Source organism: Phocoena phocoena, chromosome 14, assembly GCF_963924675.1.
Source record: "Phocoena phocoena chromosome 14, mPhoPho1.1, whole genome shotgun sequence".
NCBI lineage: Eukaryota > Metazoa > Chordata > Mammalia > Artiodactyla > Phocoenidae > Phocoena > Phocoena phocoena.
This window is the reverse complement of record NC_089232.1, coordinates 3,494,789-3,512,494: the sequence shown is the minus strand read 5'-3', so window position 1 is coordinate 3,512,494 and position 17,706 is coordinate 3,494,789.

The window sequence follows — 17,706 nt, the reverse complement described above, 5'->3', positions numbered from 1 at the left end:
GAGGCTTTTCCCTCTGTCTTTGTGTTAATACCAGTATATGTGAAAGGAAAGACCTCCAAAGACCCACATGCTCTGGCCTAGGTGCCTCTGAGGCTGCTGTCCCCTCTCCCTTTGCTTGTGTACACTCGTCCCTCCTGCCTTGCTCGGTTCCTCAGGGGCTGTCACACTGTAGTGCCTCTACCCATGCTCTCCTACAGAGCCCCCATGTCTGAATTACTCTGTCATCTCTCTCCCTCCCTCCCTCTCTCTCTCATACATACAAGGACACACACACCTCCCCTAATGAAGTCCTACATATCTGGTAGATCTGAATACTTCATGAGATTATCTTTCACTAACCTTTGAAAGTAGGTTGAACACCCTTCCACCTCTATAAGACCTCACATTGCTATTCTATGTGCCCCTTTCCCTGCCATGTAGCACTTTTCAAATCATGTCTGCTTATAGTTGTATGATCATTTGACTTACAGCTGTTTTTCCTCTAAATTGTAACCTCCATGTGAGCAATGACTTTCTTTTTGCTCATCACTACATCTCCAGTTACAAACACCATCACTTAACACTAAATAAATATTAGTTGAACAAATAAATTTATTTTATTTATTTTTTGCTGTGTTTGGGTCTTTGTTTCTGTGCGAGGGCTTTCTCCAATTGCAGGGAGCAGGGGCCACTCTTCATCACGGTGCGCGGGCCTCTCACTGTCACGGCCTCTCTTGTTGCGGAGCACAGGCTCCAGATGCACAGGCTCAGTAGTTGTGGCTCACGGGCCCAGTTGCTCAGCGGTATGTGGGATCCTCCCAGACCAGGACTCGAACCCATGTCTCCTGCATTGGCAGGCAGATTCTTAACCACTGCGCCACCAAGGAAGCTCAGAACAAATGAATTTGAGACAAAAGGAGGTCCCCAAAGTGTAGAACACATTTAATCATGTTCTCTGATAAACTCCCAATCTAAAGTTAAGGCTTGACTATTTACTTCTGAGAAAGGCTCAGTCTACTACCAAAAAGGATAGAGAAATGGCTACTTCCTATACTGTGTTGGATTAGACAATTTTGAAGTAAGTTGCCACAAGAGGGAAGTGAGTTAATTTATTAATCTTCCCAAATATGAGCTTTTCTGAAACCTGCAACATTTCCTTTCTTATATTACAGAAAGAGTGATAGAAAATTTTCATAACAATATAATTTTATTTCATAGATGAAGAAAATGAGGAAAAATTAATTCAAAATATTTTACCCTTACAGATTAACCCAGTGAAGTCACATTTACAATCAATTCTTCTTGATAAGTGATAATGGGAAGATAATGTAGTTTATTCAAATCTATAAATGATACAAATTAACTCTAAAAATTTTCTTATTTCAAATTTAGAGGACTGTTTCAGATATTTCAGAAATCCCTTTCTATTTTGTTTTGCTAAGGGAAATATTAAAAACAGTTTAGATTTTCTGTTCATACACCAACTAATATAATTCTAGAATGTCTAGTGGGCTTTGGAGAATTCCTGTAAATAGAAATCCACCTCAAGGACTTCCCTGGTGGCACAGTCGTTAAGAATCCGCCTGCCAATGCAGGGGACACAGGTTCGAGCCCTGGTCCGGGAAGATCCCACATGCCGCAGAGCAACTAAGCCTGTGCACCACAACTACTGAAGCCTGCACTCTACAGCCCACGAGCCACAACTACTGAGCCCACATGCCACAACTATTGAGCCTGCGTTCTACAGCCCACGAGCCACAACTGAGCCCACGAGCCACAACTACTGAAACCCGCACACCTAGAGCCCGTGCTCTGCAACAGTAGAAGCCACCGCGATGAGAAGGCTGCACAACACAAGGAAGAGAAGCCCCTCTCGACACAACTAGGGAAAGCCCACACGCAACAACAAAGACCCAATGCAGCCAAAAATAAACAAACAAACAAACAAATAAATACATAAAAATAAAAATCCACCTCAGATAACCGTAACACCTTGTGGAGACTCAAAATATTTCTTGTATTGGAAAAGAGCGATAGAAACCCGGAATATGATCTGCATTCTGTTACTATTTGTCTTTGCTCCTTTCTTTCGCAAAACAAAATAGGAAGGAATTTATGTTACTATTTGTTTCAGACAGGTCACCTCATCTCCCTGAGCCACTGTTTCCTCATCTGCATTTTAAGAACCCACAAGGCATCAGGTCATAGAAATAAAAACCCACCCAAAGCAAAATGAGACAAAATGATTATTCTAAGTATATTTCTCCATTAGAGAGGAAATAATCATTGCTCAAATTTCTCATTGATTTTACTTTTAAAAAAAGAAAGAAATGTCTATTGTGACAGATCATGTACATCTTTCCATATCTGACTTATTTTATTTCCCCAAGCTTCAACTCCACACATTCACTCAGATCTAATCCATTCCCCACGGAACTGCCTTATTTCAGGCTCTGATGAGATCAGATCAGCCCCTGCAGGACCCCTTTTAGTGAAGCAGGAGATAAGTGCGCTTGATTTTTCCCTAGTTAGCTGTCTGTAGACATTTGGAAAGATTTCAGACTAAGATTCTGTTTAACCTGAAGAGGGGACGTTCTATCATATTTGTATATTATATTTGCATATTGTTTGCTATACTCTTGAAAAAGCCCTTGATGTTATCAGTTTCATGGTAATCAATACTAATATCAATTTTTACTAATAACAAAATGAAATATACTTTAAGGAGTATCACTCTATCCATTTTAACCAATAATAAAAGTCTCCCTAATATGGATAACTGAATCCTCTTCAGTTCCTTAAATAGTTATGGAAATGAATTCTCCAAAATGTCTGTCCTTAAAAAGAAGAGGAAGTAAGCTATTCAAAATAAGTAAGTCATATGAACATTTATTTCTCCCCTTTACCAAAGAATCTGATGCATTGTGTGGGATCCCAAATCCAAGTAATTCCATGTAGGGCATGGTCCACATTCATCATTCCTTATAATACACGAAGACACTTCAGTGTATTTGGGTATGATTTAAGCCCAGAATAAGACTTATTATTTCTTTTCTAATAAAAAATAGAAAATACTTCTGGAACAGCAATTTTATTCATGTGTTACATTGGATGTAGGAGAACTCCTAAACTCAGATTTCACGACTTTAAAACTCATACATCCCTAGCATTAATATATTTTTATAGGAAACAAGAAGGTTAATGCTTTGAATTTCTGTATTGGGCGCAGTACATTTTCTTTCAAATAAGTTTCTGAACAACTTTGGGGTTAGAAACAGATGTAAGGGGATGCGGTGAGCTGAGGCTTTGTATGTGTTTAAGGTAGCAGTGATACGGCAAAGGCCATTACCACCTGGAATTTGTTAACACAACTGCTTCTAACATCCGGAGGAGAGCTATCGCGTGTCTTTAGCTGTGCTGATGTTGCCGTTGTTAATGTCGTTTTGGATGGTGTTTCTATAGCGGGGCCTCTGCACTGGGCAAGCGTGGAGTCCCCCGGGAGGGAGTCCCAAGCTGCTTTGGGACAACCCTCCGAAAGGGGCAAACGGAGTGGCTCTTGCTCTTTCCTGTTCTAGCTATATGAGATTTTCGTTTCCAGCCTGGGGGAAAAAAAGTCTTATTACATGTTGTTTATGGTTCTATGGCGTTAGTCGGTTTCTTTTATGAAACCAGATACAAGTTGTGACATGCTGTTAATTCAATCACTAATAACCAGCTCAAATTGCAAACCTATGTCAGCAGGTTGGTGTTGATTAAGCTGTGGCCGCCACTAACATATTGTTTTAAATGCTTGATAAATTCTATTTTCTGCAGCGATAGACTGCTTGGGTTCTACTTTTTCCCTCTTCTCTCTAAGCCAAAAGAATTGCATCAGGGCTTCCCTGGTGGCGCAGTGGTTGAGAGTCCGCCTGCCGATTCAGGGGACACGGGTTCGTGCCCCAGTCTGGGAAGATCCCACATGCCGCAGAGCGGCTGGGCCCGTGAGCCATGGCCGCTGAGCCTGCGCGTCCGGAGCCTGTGCTCCGCAACGGGAGGGGCCCCAACAGTGAGAGGCCCGCGTACCACAAAAAAAAAAAAAAAAAAAGAATTGCTCCAAAGTCCCTCTGCGCGTCCTCTGCAGCTTCTGCTTTCCCTCCCCTGCAAGGCGGGCTGGTAACCACTAGAGGGAGAAGACAGCCGGCTTTATTGAAGGCTTCGCCACCGAGCCCCACGGTGGAGAGGCTGTCCGCCGACGGGCTGCCAAGAGAAAGGGTGTAGTGTATTATCAAGGTTTGCAAAAATAGACGAAATAGGCTTCTTATAGCATGCGAGAAATTTGCCTCTAATAAATTAGAACTGACTACAAAGACGGTTACAAGGTTGGAGCGTGCTTGCCTGTTAACCCGTAGTCCTGAGCGTTAGCAAAATGATCTATGAAATCAGAATTAACCCTTATGAAAACAAATGGGTTTCTCCTAAGGACGATAGCTAATGCACATAATATGCTAGGAGGAGTAGCCAGGAAGTATGAGGAAAGGAATCAAAGATGATGGGGCTGCTGGGTGTAAAGTGAAAACTCAGCATATAGCTCATTTTCTGAAGTCTTCCAACACCTGTTCCCATCACTACATTCTATAGCTAAGAGGGAGGATAGGGAGGGAGACATCAAGGAAAGTAAAATATTGATATTAGTAAACAAAGGGGGAGGGGAGAAACTTTGTTGAACCTTCCTACACCTTCCAAACTGCAATATTGTAACATGTACAACTTAAATTTAAAAAGTCATCCAAGATGAACGAGCGACCCCATATACCATTTGAGCACTAGTTTTTAAAATTAAAAAAAAAAATCCAGTTTGACCTTTTTAATCTTTTATTTTTGCTTAAAAAATAGAAAATATACTTAATATCAGTATTGTTAAAGTGCTATAAGGTAGAACTGGAAGCTGTTCTGTGTACTCTCCTGAGTGTAATTGCACTAAGATCATTCGGTTTCCATTTGGAAAGCCAGTGGCAATTACTGGAATACAATGTATCATGCATTTGCTCACAGGATATAAAACGTATATACTAATTCGCAATAAAATGTAACAGCTGTCAGTGCATTTTCTGCTCTGTTACTTCAATAAATTGGAACTCTGACTAGAAAATGGGAATATTGCATTTTTATACACTCCGTAATGTGTTTGCTTTTTGAAAATACAATTTATTTTTTTCATGACAAAAATTGTGGTTTGTTATTACTGCTAGTGGATAAATATTCCTGTATCAGAATGAATTACATATGGTATCTGTAAAGGAGCAGTAATATTTTCTGCTTTTTATTGTAGCCTGTCTCCAGTAAACAAAATACACTTAACCTACTTCTGTCACATACTGAGTGTGTGTGTGGTTTTTTTTTTTTTCTTTTTTCGTTATAATGTCTGTGTGTAGGGGGTAGGGAAAGGAAGTAGGAGTTTATCTTTTAGCCTACCTTCTCAGGTGGCTGGGTTGATCATTAACATTTATTTCCAGATACCATCATTCCCTTCAGAGCTTTTTTTTTTTTTTTAAAGTTTCCAATCTTTCCTTTCATACACTGGCTAATCAGCTTTCTTTAGAATATGAAGCAGAGGCTCTGAGTTTTATTTAAAATAAAATGCCTGCACATTTCTGTAATTTTTTTACTTGAGGTCAGACTTTTCACAGATAATTAGCCTTTTACACACTGTGAAATCAACCTGCATTGGTTATTTGGCTAGATTCTTTGCTTCTGTTCTTTATTTCCCAGAAGGTTAACGTGCTGAAAATCTAGCTTCAAGCTCATAGGACTGTCTCTTTGTGTTGCTAATTATCCCGTTGCATAATTATTAATATCAGGAGCAGGAACAGGAAACAAGTACACCAAATAGTCGGGAACACTGGTGTTCTGGCAGGAAGCAAGTCCTGCATTCATAAACTGTGCCTGTACCAGTATCACAGGAGATGGGAGCGTTCCTTGTTAAGGATCATTTATTAACTGAGATCATCTTTTAGTTCGCCTTGGGGTAATGACTAATGTCAATGGCAAATTTCACAGTTGTCTAGAGAAATGAATTAAATTTGTAATAAAAAGCCCTTCGGCTTGTTGTACATGTTCATTTATTGGAGTAGTTGATCTAGGAGGACTGTAAGGCAACCAAGAACATCGGCTTAATTTTCCTTACATATAAGAGTGACCTTTAGCTCCGTATTGAAAAAGTTACCTATTATGGACGGGTAAATTAAATGTGAAGTTCCTCTAATGCAAAATAAACTAGATGGCTAAACTAAGTTAAACGGCCTTTGAGCCTGTAAGATTCTTCATAGAAAAATATTCTTTTTTTTTAATATGACTCTTCTATTTAAACCATCATAAAATAAGTCACTTGACATATAAGCAGAAGAATAAGGTAATTGAAAGTGAGATTTCCTACAGAGTTACACCGACTTTGACTCCTGCAATTTCTTTGGGTGGTTTCATTTTGTGCTCTGGTGCAGAGTTTTTGAAAGTGGCGTTTTAACACTCTTTTTACTTCTAAATTTGCAGTGTTTTTTGTTTAATTTTGTTTTTTACTTGGTGTAACACATTGGCACTGTAATTATTTATGGAAAATTCTGTGTTGCTTTATACAGTTAAGGAAAAGCATATTTCCCAGGAGGAGGAACAAGTACACCACTGTCCCTCTTTCTGATTTAGAAAGACTGATTCCAGATTCCTTTTCTGAGAGAGAATTGGACTTGGAAAATGATAATTACTTTTAAAACAAGCACTATGATCAAGCACGGTATTCTCATTTTATAGCAGAAAATATAGAAGCCAGTCTCTTTATGCAATGTTATCTATATCGTAGTGCACTTGAAACAAATTATCTTAATTGAGGTACCCATGCAGCTAGCAATGGCAAATGAAAAAATAGACATTATTTTCAGCAAGTAAAGACAATTGTAATATTTATGAAAATTGAAATGGACTCTTTCGTTCTGAGAGGTGAACTTTCATAACATTTTTAAGTTTAAAATAATGCCTACATATTTTCACTATTAAATCATATTAGGAAAACATTTTCACGGACCTACAAAAGTTTTCATTTCCTTTTACAGGGGGACACTCTATACTCAGAAAAATACACGTGGACTTCATATTATTGCTATACTAGACTTACTGCTAAAGGTGAATCAAAGTATCTAAAGAGCCCATGGGAAATAAAAACAATAATTAAAAACAAACAATCAGAAATGTTGATTTTAGTTGCCCTCATTTTTAATCGTATATGAAAATGCTTACTTGGAGCTTATTTATTCCTGAATTCCAGGTTTCTGGAGCCAAAACAAAGGCTTAATTTTTCTTAATTTAAATTATTTCTCCAACTACTTCTCTCCACGTGTCCTCTTTTAGCCTAATGTTTGATCTATGTTATACCAGCTATTGGATCCTGCAGAAATGGATGGGTTTACCCTAGAGGTGTTTTGTCTCTGTAGCTTGTTGGTTAGACTCTGGGGTCTACTATATGCTTATTCATGACTTAGGAGAATCTTGGAAATTTGAACTTTTTCTTTTCTCCCTACTGCAGATGCTCACAGCATTCCTAATAAGGCCAGGAAAGGAGTTCACAGTCCCCTTTTACCCACACTCTCACCTCAGCCCTTTTCAGCACGTAACCTTATTCTCTGTGGGATTACTTGGATGAAAACCAATTAGGGAGCAGCTCGCAAGATAAATGCATACAGATTACTCCAGATTGGACACAGCCCATGCCAACTAATCAGAGTGTATGATGCCCTGAATGGAATAAATATTAAAGAGTTGAGAGGAAATGGAGACACAATATTGAGGAAGAACTCCGAATGCCAAATCAGAACTAACGCAACACGTAACTGAATGTATGGACTTCCTTCCACCCCACCTACCGCTCCCTCCTGTTTTTCCTTCTTTGTGGAGATGTGCCCACAGGCCTCCTGAAGTGCGTTCTCCTTTGCTAATCCTCCCACAATGGTCCCCATGAGTTTCTGAGGGGACCCCATGCCCTTCATTCTAGGACTGTCAGTTTCTGTCTAATAAGCCAATCTCTCTCCTTGCCTCTTGCAGACGGCCTCATTCTCAAGCTGGGAGGGGACAGCGTATCAAAGGCCAGGACAGGTCTGAGAATTACTGAATGGGCAAATCAGTATTTAGTGACCATGCTTTTCAGCTTGCTTACTGGAATAAATGCAGTAAAAAAGAGGGAGGAGAGGGAGACTTCTAAGATACCACAAACTTTCCGGACACGGTTCAGAAGCCTCACTTAAGTGACAGAAAAACTACAAAGTTAATAATGAAGTCGCCACTTGTGATGATGGAGCTCTGTGGGTCAGCTTTTATGCTTTTCCCTGGCAGCTAGAGGGGCAAGGGGGCGTCTCTGTTTCCTTCCTGATCTATCTCAATACAATCTCTCTTTCTCTCTCAATCTCTCTCTCTCTCTCTCTTTCACTCTCTTTCTCAGGTAGAATATATGGATAGCTTGCAAGCTAAAAGTATTAAGGTTGGATGAGTACTTTTTGGTCAGATATTCAAAGATCCCCCTCCTCCCTTGGGTCCATCTACTTAATAATTTTATATATGTTAAGTTCTTACGCTAAAATCAGATGGATGGAATCATTCCTGGATTTCACATAGACTATATGATCCATGCACATCCTATTCCTATTAAAGTGGACCCACACTTCATGATCATAGGTACTGAGTTAACTGAGTTACTGTGTATCATAATTATTTAGCCGGGTCCTCCCGAGTGAGAAGTCCAGTGACTGATAAACTGGGGTGTGTGAGGAGGTGGTTATAAAGTCACTGACAAGGTCTGCAGGCTTTGGCAGAGGATTGGTTTGGCCCCTTTTAACCTTCTCCTTTTGTCTTCACTCCCTGTCAGTTTCATTAGCTTTTCATGGGATCAAAATCCGTGATAATTACAAATTGGGATACTGAAAGTGAGAGGCAAATATACTCCTTTTTTTCCATACACTGTACGAAGATGACATTCACAAGCCTTTTAAACAACTAAGTGGAAAGAAGAAATGTTCTTATAAAGTCACATTTCAGGAGAAAAGAAGGCAGAATGCCTGCTTTTTTCTGCGTACAAGGGGATTACTGATTATTTCTGCTTTTCTCTCATACTTTTCTGACTTCTGCTGATTTTCGACAGTAAAAATCTTTTGTATTTAAGGGAAGATAGTAATAAGAAATGCTCTACAGTGTGGTGGTTTAGGGTGAAAGCAAGCATTGCAAAGTTGAACAATCCTAAGATCGTATACCTGCTACTAATTCCTCATACTAATTCCTATCACTTTCTCGAATTCATCAAGTTTCTGCCTTGGAGTCTTTGCATACTCTGTTCTCTACGCTGGGAAATATTTACATATCTCCTTCCACTCTCATCACCTTTGGAATTTTCACATCCTTTGTGCCTCTATTTATTATACATGTGATGTCTTCAAAAAGGCTCTCTCCCCACTTAACTCATACGTGGTCATTTCCTTCATAAACTGACACGTTAAACATGTTGGTGGTTATTTCCTTCCTAAACGGACACGTTAATTACATGTTGGTATGTTTCCTGGAATAATAGCATTTGTCTTTCAGGCCAGAATGTTGGTTCTCCTGAGGTATGGTGCCTGCAGTTTGCACACCTGATAATTACACAAGGACTGGCACATGGTAGTTCCTTAAAAACTGATGTCATCTTTTTTTTTTTTTTTTTTTTTTTGCGGTACGCGGGCCTCTCACTGTTGTGGCCCCTCCCGTTGCGGAGCACAGGCTCCAGACGCTCAGGATCAGCGGCCATGGCTCACGGGCCCAGCCGCTCTGCGGCATGTGGGATCTTCCCGGACCGGGGCACGAACCAGTGTCCCCTGCATCGGCAGGCGGACTCTCAACCACTGCGCCACCAGGGAAGCCCCTAAAACTAATGTCATCTTGACGAATGACTAAATCGGTTGTGAGACCACAGTCAAATTCCTCATCACTGCTAAGCCTCGGTATTGTCATCCTTAGAATTAGGATACTACCTCCTTTACAGGGCTGTTATAAAGGAAAAAATGAGATAATATTTATAAAGTGCTTAGACAATGAATGCTAGTATTAAGATTATTGTATTCTATATTACCATTTTATTAATTTTTTGTTAATAATGATAATAGCAAAAAAGGGAAGCAGAAGGTTTAGAGGATTTGTGAATAAAGTATTTAAAAACTGAAAAAACAACCATAAATTTTAGGAATAGCTTGTAGCAGCTGACTCTTTTTTGTGTGTTGGGGAAGAAGTAGGTGAATTGGACCTCTCCCTTGTTTAAATGTATCCTTTCACTCCAGCAGTGAGAACCCTGGTTCTAACCACCATCCATTCATGTTCATAAGTGTTCAGCTCCAGTATACAGGCGTATTGACATCAGAATGGTTAACCTATGTACCAGTGAGTAAAATGCTTTATCAACTACAGTACAATGCTTATGTATAGTTCCTATTTCCTTTAGTCTTACAAATTCTACTCGTGTCCGAAGTTACTTAGTTCAGAGCCATTTTCCTCCACCCTCTTCAGGGAGGGTGTGTCCCACATTTTTAATGGAGTTTGATTCTGTTGTCACATTATCCACAGCTTTGTTTACTCTCTTTTGTTTGCTCTCCCAGAATGTCATATAATTGGAATTATACAGTATATAGAATTTTCAGACTTGCTTCTTTTACTTATAAATATACATATAAGATAAACCCACATATTTTGTGGCTTGAAAGCTCATTTCTTTTTCATACTAAATAATGCATGTATGTGCCATAGTTTGTTTATTCATTCACCTATAAAAGAGAATCTTGGTTGCTTCCAAATTTTGGTGATTATGAATATAATCATAATCATGCTATCAGCATTCCTGTGCAGGTTTTTTTGTGTGTAGATATGTTTTCAAATTAGTAAGATAAATGCCTCGGAACCTGATTGTGAGACTGAATGAATGACTGTTTAGCTTTGCAAGAAACTGCCCAGCAGTCTACCAAAATGACTATATTTTCTCCAGTGAAGAATGAGAGCCCAACACTCTCACCTGCATTAGGTACCATCAGTTTTGAATTTTAGCTGTTCTTATGACAGCGTAGCGGTCTTTTGTTTTGTTTTGTAATTCTGTAGTGACCACTGACATTGAGCATCTTTAATATGGGTATTTGCTATCGTATCTTTGATGAAGTGTCTGTTCAGATCTTTGGCTCATTGAAAAAAATTGGGTTGTTGGTACTCATGTTGAGTTTTAAGGTTCCTTGCACGTTTTGCATACAAGTCCTTTATCAGATATCGGCTTGCCAAGTATTGTCTTAGAAGCCGTGCCTTGTCTCTTGATTCCTTTAAGTATTTTTCACAGGGCATAGGTTTATAATTTTAATAAACTCCAACTTATCATTTTTATTCTTTTATGGATTTGCTTTTTGTGCTGTATTTAAAATATCATCACTAATCCAAGGTCACGTGGGTTGTTTTTTTTTTCTCCTATGTTTTCCTCTGGAAGTGTTATAGTTTTGCATTTTACATGTAGGTATATGTTCCATTTTAAAGGAATTTTTGTGAAAGGTGTAAGGTCTGTGTCTAGGTTCATTTTTAAAAATGAACCTTTGGTTTCAGCACCAAAGGTCAGTTGATTATATTTATGTCGGTCTATTTCTGGGCTCTCTATTCTTTCACATTGATCCAATGACCTTCTTTTGCAAATACCATGCAGTCTTGATTAACTGTAGCATTTTGGTAAATCCTGAAATTGGGTATTGTGAATCACTCAACTTTGCTCTTCTTTAGTATTATATTAGTTTTGTTCTAAGTCTTTGCTCTTTCCATACAAACCTTGGAATCAGTTTGTCGATATCTGCAAAGTAGCCTTCTGGGATTTTGATTGAGATGGTGTTGAATCTATAGATTAAGTTGGAAAGATTTGACATTTTAACAGTATTGACTTCTTTGATTTATGAACATGTAATATCTCACCATTTATTTAGATCTTTGATTTCTCTCTCAGAGTTTTGAAGTTTCTTGCCTATAGATGCTGTATATATTTTGATAGATTTACATCTGTGTAATTTTTTGTGTGTGTGCTACCATAAAACATGTTTTTATAAGAGTCACATTCCAACTTTTCATTGCTGACATATAGAGAAACAATTGACTTTCGTATATTAACCTTGTATTCTGCAACCTTACTGTACATGCTTAGTTCTGGGAGTTTTTTTTTTTTAATAGATTCTTTGGGATTTTCTACATAGATGATCATGCCACCTGTGAACAAAGACAATATTATTTCTTCCTTTCTAATCTTTATATTTTCTTTCCTTTCCTGATAATTGAATGAGCTAGGACCGCTAGTACTCTATTAAATAGGAGTGGGGAGAGGTGACATCATTGCCTTGTCCTGATATTTAAGAGAAAGTGTACAGTTTCTACTGTAATGGTTAATTGTGTGGGTCAGTTTGAATGGGCCACAGGTGCCTAACTACTTGGTCAAGCATTATACTAGGTGTTTCTGTGAGGATGTTTCTGGATGAGATTAATATCTAAATTGGTAGACTGAGTAAAGCAGATATCTCTCCCTAAAATGGATGGGCCTCATCCAATCAGGTGAAGGCCTGAATAGAACAGAAAGGCTGACCCTCCCCCAGGTAAGAGAATTCCTCATACTTGATGGCCTTCGAAATGAGATATTGGTTTTTCCCTGTCTTTGTACGCAAACTAACATATCACCTCTTCATGGGTCTCGAGTCTGGATTCTGTTGGCATTTGGGCATGAACAACATCATTGGCTCTTCTGGTTTTCAGACTTTGGGACTTGAATTAAAACTAAACCATTGGCAATCCTGGATCTCCAGGTTGCCCTCACCTTTTAGATCTGGGACTTGTCAGGCTCCATAAGAGCACGAGCTAATTCCTTTTAATTTTAATAAATCTATCTTTCTATAATTTATCATCTATCTATCTCTCTGTTATCTATATATCTATTATCTCTCTATCTATCTATTACCTATTATCTATCTAGCTATCTATCTTCTATCCTTCTATAATCTATCTATCTATCTATCTATCATCTATCCTGTTGGCTCTGTTTCTCTGGAGAAAGCTGACTGATACACTACTTACCATTAAGTATGGTGTGAGCTGTAGGCTTTCGGTAGATGTTCTTTAGCACCTTGAGGAGGTTCCCTTCTATTCTTCCTTGCTGATATATATATATATATTTTAGCATAAGTGGGTGTTGATTTTTTTCAAATGCTTTTTATCTGACCACCGACTACATTTTCTCTAATTTATTTCTTTAATTGAGTGAAGATAAAAGGACAAATAGCTACAAAGTCTTGAGAAGAGTGCTTGGTGCATAAACTGTTCATTCAATAGCTCTCATTTTTACCGTTATGATCACAAACATTATAACTGTTCTTATTCAGAAAGTTTAGGGTTTCGCACATTTTGATAGGTAGTTAACTCTTATATGGTGGTCACCCAGAAAGAAACACAGTTGGGGAAATATAAATACAATGATCCCCTGAAGCACAGAGTAAGAAATGGAAGCATGCCCAGGACAAAACAAATATGTCAAAAGTTTGCTCAGGTTTGCCTCTGAAGGTGGAAGGTCTTCACCTCTCTCTTCCTCCATTTGGGCCCTGCTTCCAGATCCTAAGACAGAAATTATTGTCATTAATATTAACCTCTGTGATATAAAGGTTTATGTTCTATCTATAGAACTCAATTGCCCGTCATTATATAGATTCCCTTGGAGTGAAAATGAACTTCAGTTTCAAAATCAATGTGTGGAACGTGAATACTTTTTTAAGTCTGGGACTGAGGCCAAGGAGATGAAAATAAGGCCTCACTAGGAGTACTGGCTCGTTGAATGTCCAACAGAACAGCTATGACACTTAGATTGCCATCTTCTCATTCATATGCCTGCTTTCATGCTGTGTTATGTCCTGGTTTGATGAGACCATATCTGTTTGCTCATTTTGTATGATTGAACATATTCTTGTGTAAGTTTCATGCATTCAGGGATAGTCTCATAGACAACAATACAGGGAGCCAAACAAAGATATAGAAGTCTAAGATGGAATTGGATGGTAAATGTGGATGGAGCTCTTTTAAATTCTGAGAATCAAGCCATACTCTGGCAGAGTTAATTATTTTTCAAACTATTTAAGATGTATACTTCAGCTTTTCCTTTCTCCTATGAGCTCAAAGAAGAGAGGAACTAGATTCAGGTTCTTCCATTAACAGAAGTGCACCAATGCTGCAGTGAGAAAAGGAAGAATGCCTTTCTGAAGAGGAACTATCACTGCAGTCCAACTATGATTTTCCCTGGATGTTACTATCCTATAGTGGTACCTATATTATTCTTCTCATTGCAATTGCTGTGGTCATACAGCCAAGCAAAGCAGAAAGTTTGCTGGCCATTAATACAAAAGGAAGAAAAGAAACAAGAAAAATAAAGTTGAGGTTAGTATAAGAGACACTGAAACATACTTTAATAAACTTTATATTTTGTGCATGAATTTTAAATTATACATATTTATGGAAAACTTGTCTATTAATCAACTGATTTACTAACTACTCTTCCTAACATTTCACTAGGTTCAACTTTCTTCTATCAAAGCTATTTTAAAAAAAAAGAAACTAAAGTAAGGGATTTGAAAGGTCTCACTTTACCCTATCACAGATTACTAATCAGCATTTTAATGCAAAAGCGAAAGAGTTCTTACATCATGCCCCCAAATATCCAATAATCATTTAGGATTTTGAAATCTTAATTTTTCTACAATATTCATAAGTGTCAAATTCTTCTTATTGGCTAAATTGATAAGTATTATTAAATTTAAGTGGTTAAATGTAGAAAAAAGCTACTTGCCTGGGTCAAATGCTTGTTCTACATCTTAGTTACTGTGTCATCTTGGGGGAAATGTACACCCTTTTGAGCCTTAAAGTCTTCATCATTCATAACATTAGGACAATTGACACCCACATTGTAGGAGTGCTGTGAGAATTAAGTGAAATAATTCATGTGGGTTGCTTAGAGGCATGTTTTTTATGTAATAAGTCTTCATTAAAGAGTTTAAAAAAAACAGATTTTGCATCCTAAAACTGCATAATATTCTACATGTCCCACATTCTTTCATTTGAGGACTCAGATGAAAGCCTAGTGTCTTTATTTTTCTTTCTGAGTTCTTGCATGGAGTTAGCTTTCACGCCAAATTAAGGTCTATTTAGTACAGAACCATACAGCATCAGATGGATTTGCTTTGGAGCAACTGAACCACCATGTGCAGCAGCCTTTGTTCAGAAAGTGAAAATAAAATGTGAAGAGTTATGTTCAGGTGGAAATATGGCAGGGCTGCCTTTTAGGGATAGAAAAATAGCAAAAAAATAAAAATAAAGCCCCAGTTCTCTTTCCACTGTTATACAGACAAGATAAAACCTCAAAAATATCAATCTCAGATGATTTTTAAAATACCAATTCTATAAAGAAAGTAGGCGATTGCACCTGTATATTTTCTCTTCCAAATCATACACAAGGTCTAATTAATGCATTTTGTAAATTAGCTTTGTTTTATTCCATCAAATCATATGCCTGGCATGTAACAAATTGATTCTGATTTTGTTTGTAGTATCCATAAGATAGTTTCAAAGAGCCATGTGAAGACGTGTGTTTGTGCTTCACATGGTACACATTAAGAATTTTATAAGAAAAATAAACATAAAAATTGTGTTATGAAACATTTCATAATTTACTATTGTTTGCTCCTCACTAAGAGATTTATATGAAACATGTTTATTTTTACTTCAATTAAATCCAGTTGACTAAAAAGAAAATACCAAAGTCAAAATATATTTACAAATTTTGATGAAGCTAACTCTACCCAGAACTGATCCCCCAAAACCATTTTCCTGTACTGTCTGCACTAAGCAAAACACACTACTGACATATAGGGCACGCTGATAGTACATAAGGGATAATTAGAGATTTTGTGTTCAGTATGACAGTAAAAAGGCATACAGAAATAGAGGAGAAAAGCGTTACGCGTGTGCCCTAAATTAGTTTTGTGTATGTTAGGTTGTCTTTGGGTGCATGTTCACAGGCACTCATCTGTATTCTCAGGAAGACACAAAGCCTGCTATCACATAACTGTTATTTAATGAATGTATTCTGAATGCACTACATACAATTATTATTGATATTATGGTTAGCATTTCTGTGAGCACCAACACCCTTGCTCTGAGCCATGCAGAATGATGGAGCAGTACATCACATCGGCCCTGTAGGTGCACCATCTCAAGTCAAGAAACTGACAAATATGTTAAGCCTGGGGAAAGGGAGAAAAAGTGGGTACTAGTCTTGGGCAGAGACAAGGAATGTATAATATCACAGAATCCATTTCAATGATCTTTAGTCCTTTATTTTGATTTAGCTTTAATTTTACACAAAACAAATGTATCATTAGTGGACATTTGAAAACATAGAAAAAGAGGGAAAGAGGAACTGTCCCATTGTGTAATTAGTTGGGATGTTCTTAGCAGTAAGGCATACATATAAAATTATGTGAATAAAGGAGTGAGATGAACTAACGAAAGTGACACACTATATTTAAAATATACCAGAAGAAAGAGTGGGACAAATATAAGCAAGGAAAACTTGTGGGTATGTCTGAAAGGTTATTGGAAATGTTTGTTCATTTTCTTCTGAGAGTCAGGGGAATCATTTCAGAAAGTGATTCTTATATATGTGCTTGTCCATATATCTAAAGACCCTTTTAGATTGTTCCTGAAATCATGTGATCTCACCCAGGGGTCAGTCAAGTTCAACATGGAGAAATATCTGAGTTTTCCTCAGCTCAGACTGTTAAAATAAGTAAATTTATTCAAGACATACTGAGGCCATTTTACCTGTTCCTCACACCTTTTTATTAATTAGGAGATTCGACCTAATCATTCATTACACATGTTATGTTCTTCCTTTGCTTCCCTGATGTTCAACTATATTATAGCAAACACATTGCATTGGTTTAATGTGAGTCATGGACATGCTCTTCATGAGAGAATAGCTTATATATTTTAAAAGACAGGTTATAAAATGCATGTGCATATAAATGTTTAATTTCTCTCTTTCTCTCTCTCTTTCATGTCAATTCTGTTTTCTTTTTTTCGAAGAAGAAAGAAATAAAAGCACTAGTCACAAACTTTAAAAAATCGATGTCTTTTTGTTAGCCATTAATATGTAATTGACTCCATCATTATTCCATTTAAATCAGGTCATTTGGGTCAATAAAACTTTTTTGATTCCTAAGTGTTGTAGGCATTGTGAGGAGCATCAGGAAGCTAATTCTCTGAAAGTCTTACCATTCAGGAAGTAGTGTTCTTGACTGAGGCCAGGCTGCTAATATTTAAGCATCATGTTGGTGACTAAAAGTCCACTGAGTTGTGGGATAGGCAGCATCACTGTAGGTCAGAGCTAAGAGGTAGGAACTTGTTAGGGCAGGTAAATTCATCCATCACCACTACTACAACTTACACCCAGCCTGACATCACAGTGGCTGCACCTGTTTTAAGAGATCACAACTTCCAAATCCTTACCTTCATGTTTTAAAGAGAGTTGGGATCCTATGTGAATAAGGCTGAAGGAAAAGATGTGAAAATATATCTTAAGCAACATTAAACACACTATGGTTTACATGTTTCTGTACCATCTAAAATTCTTTCTGGAGCAAAGGA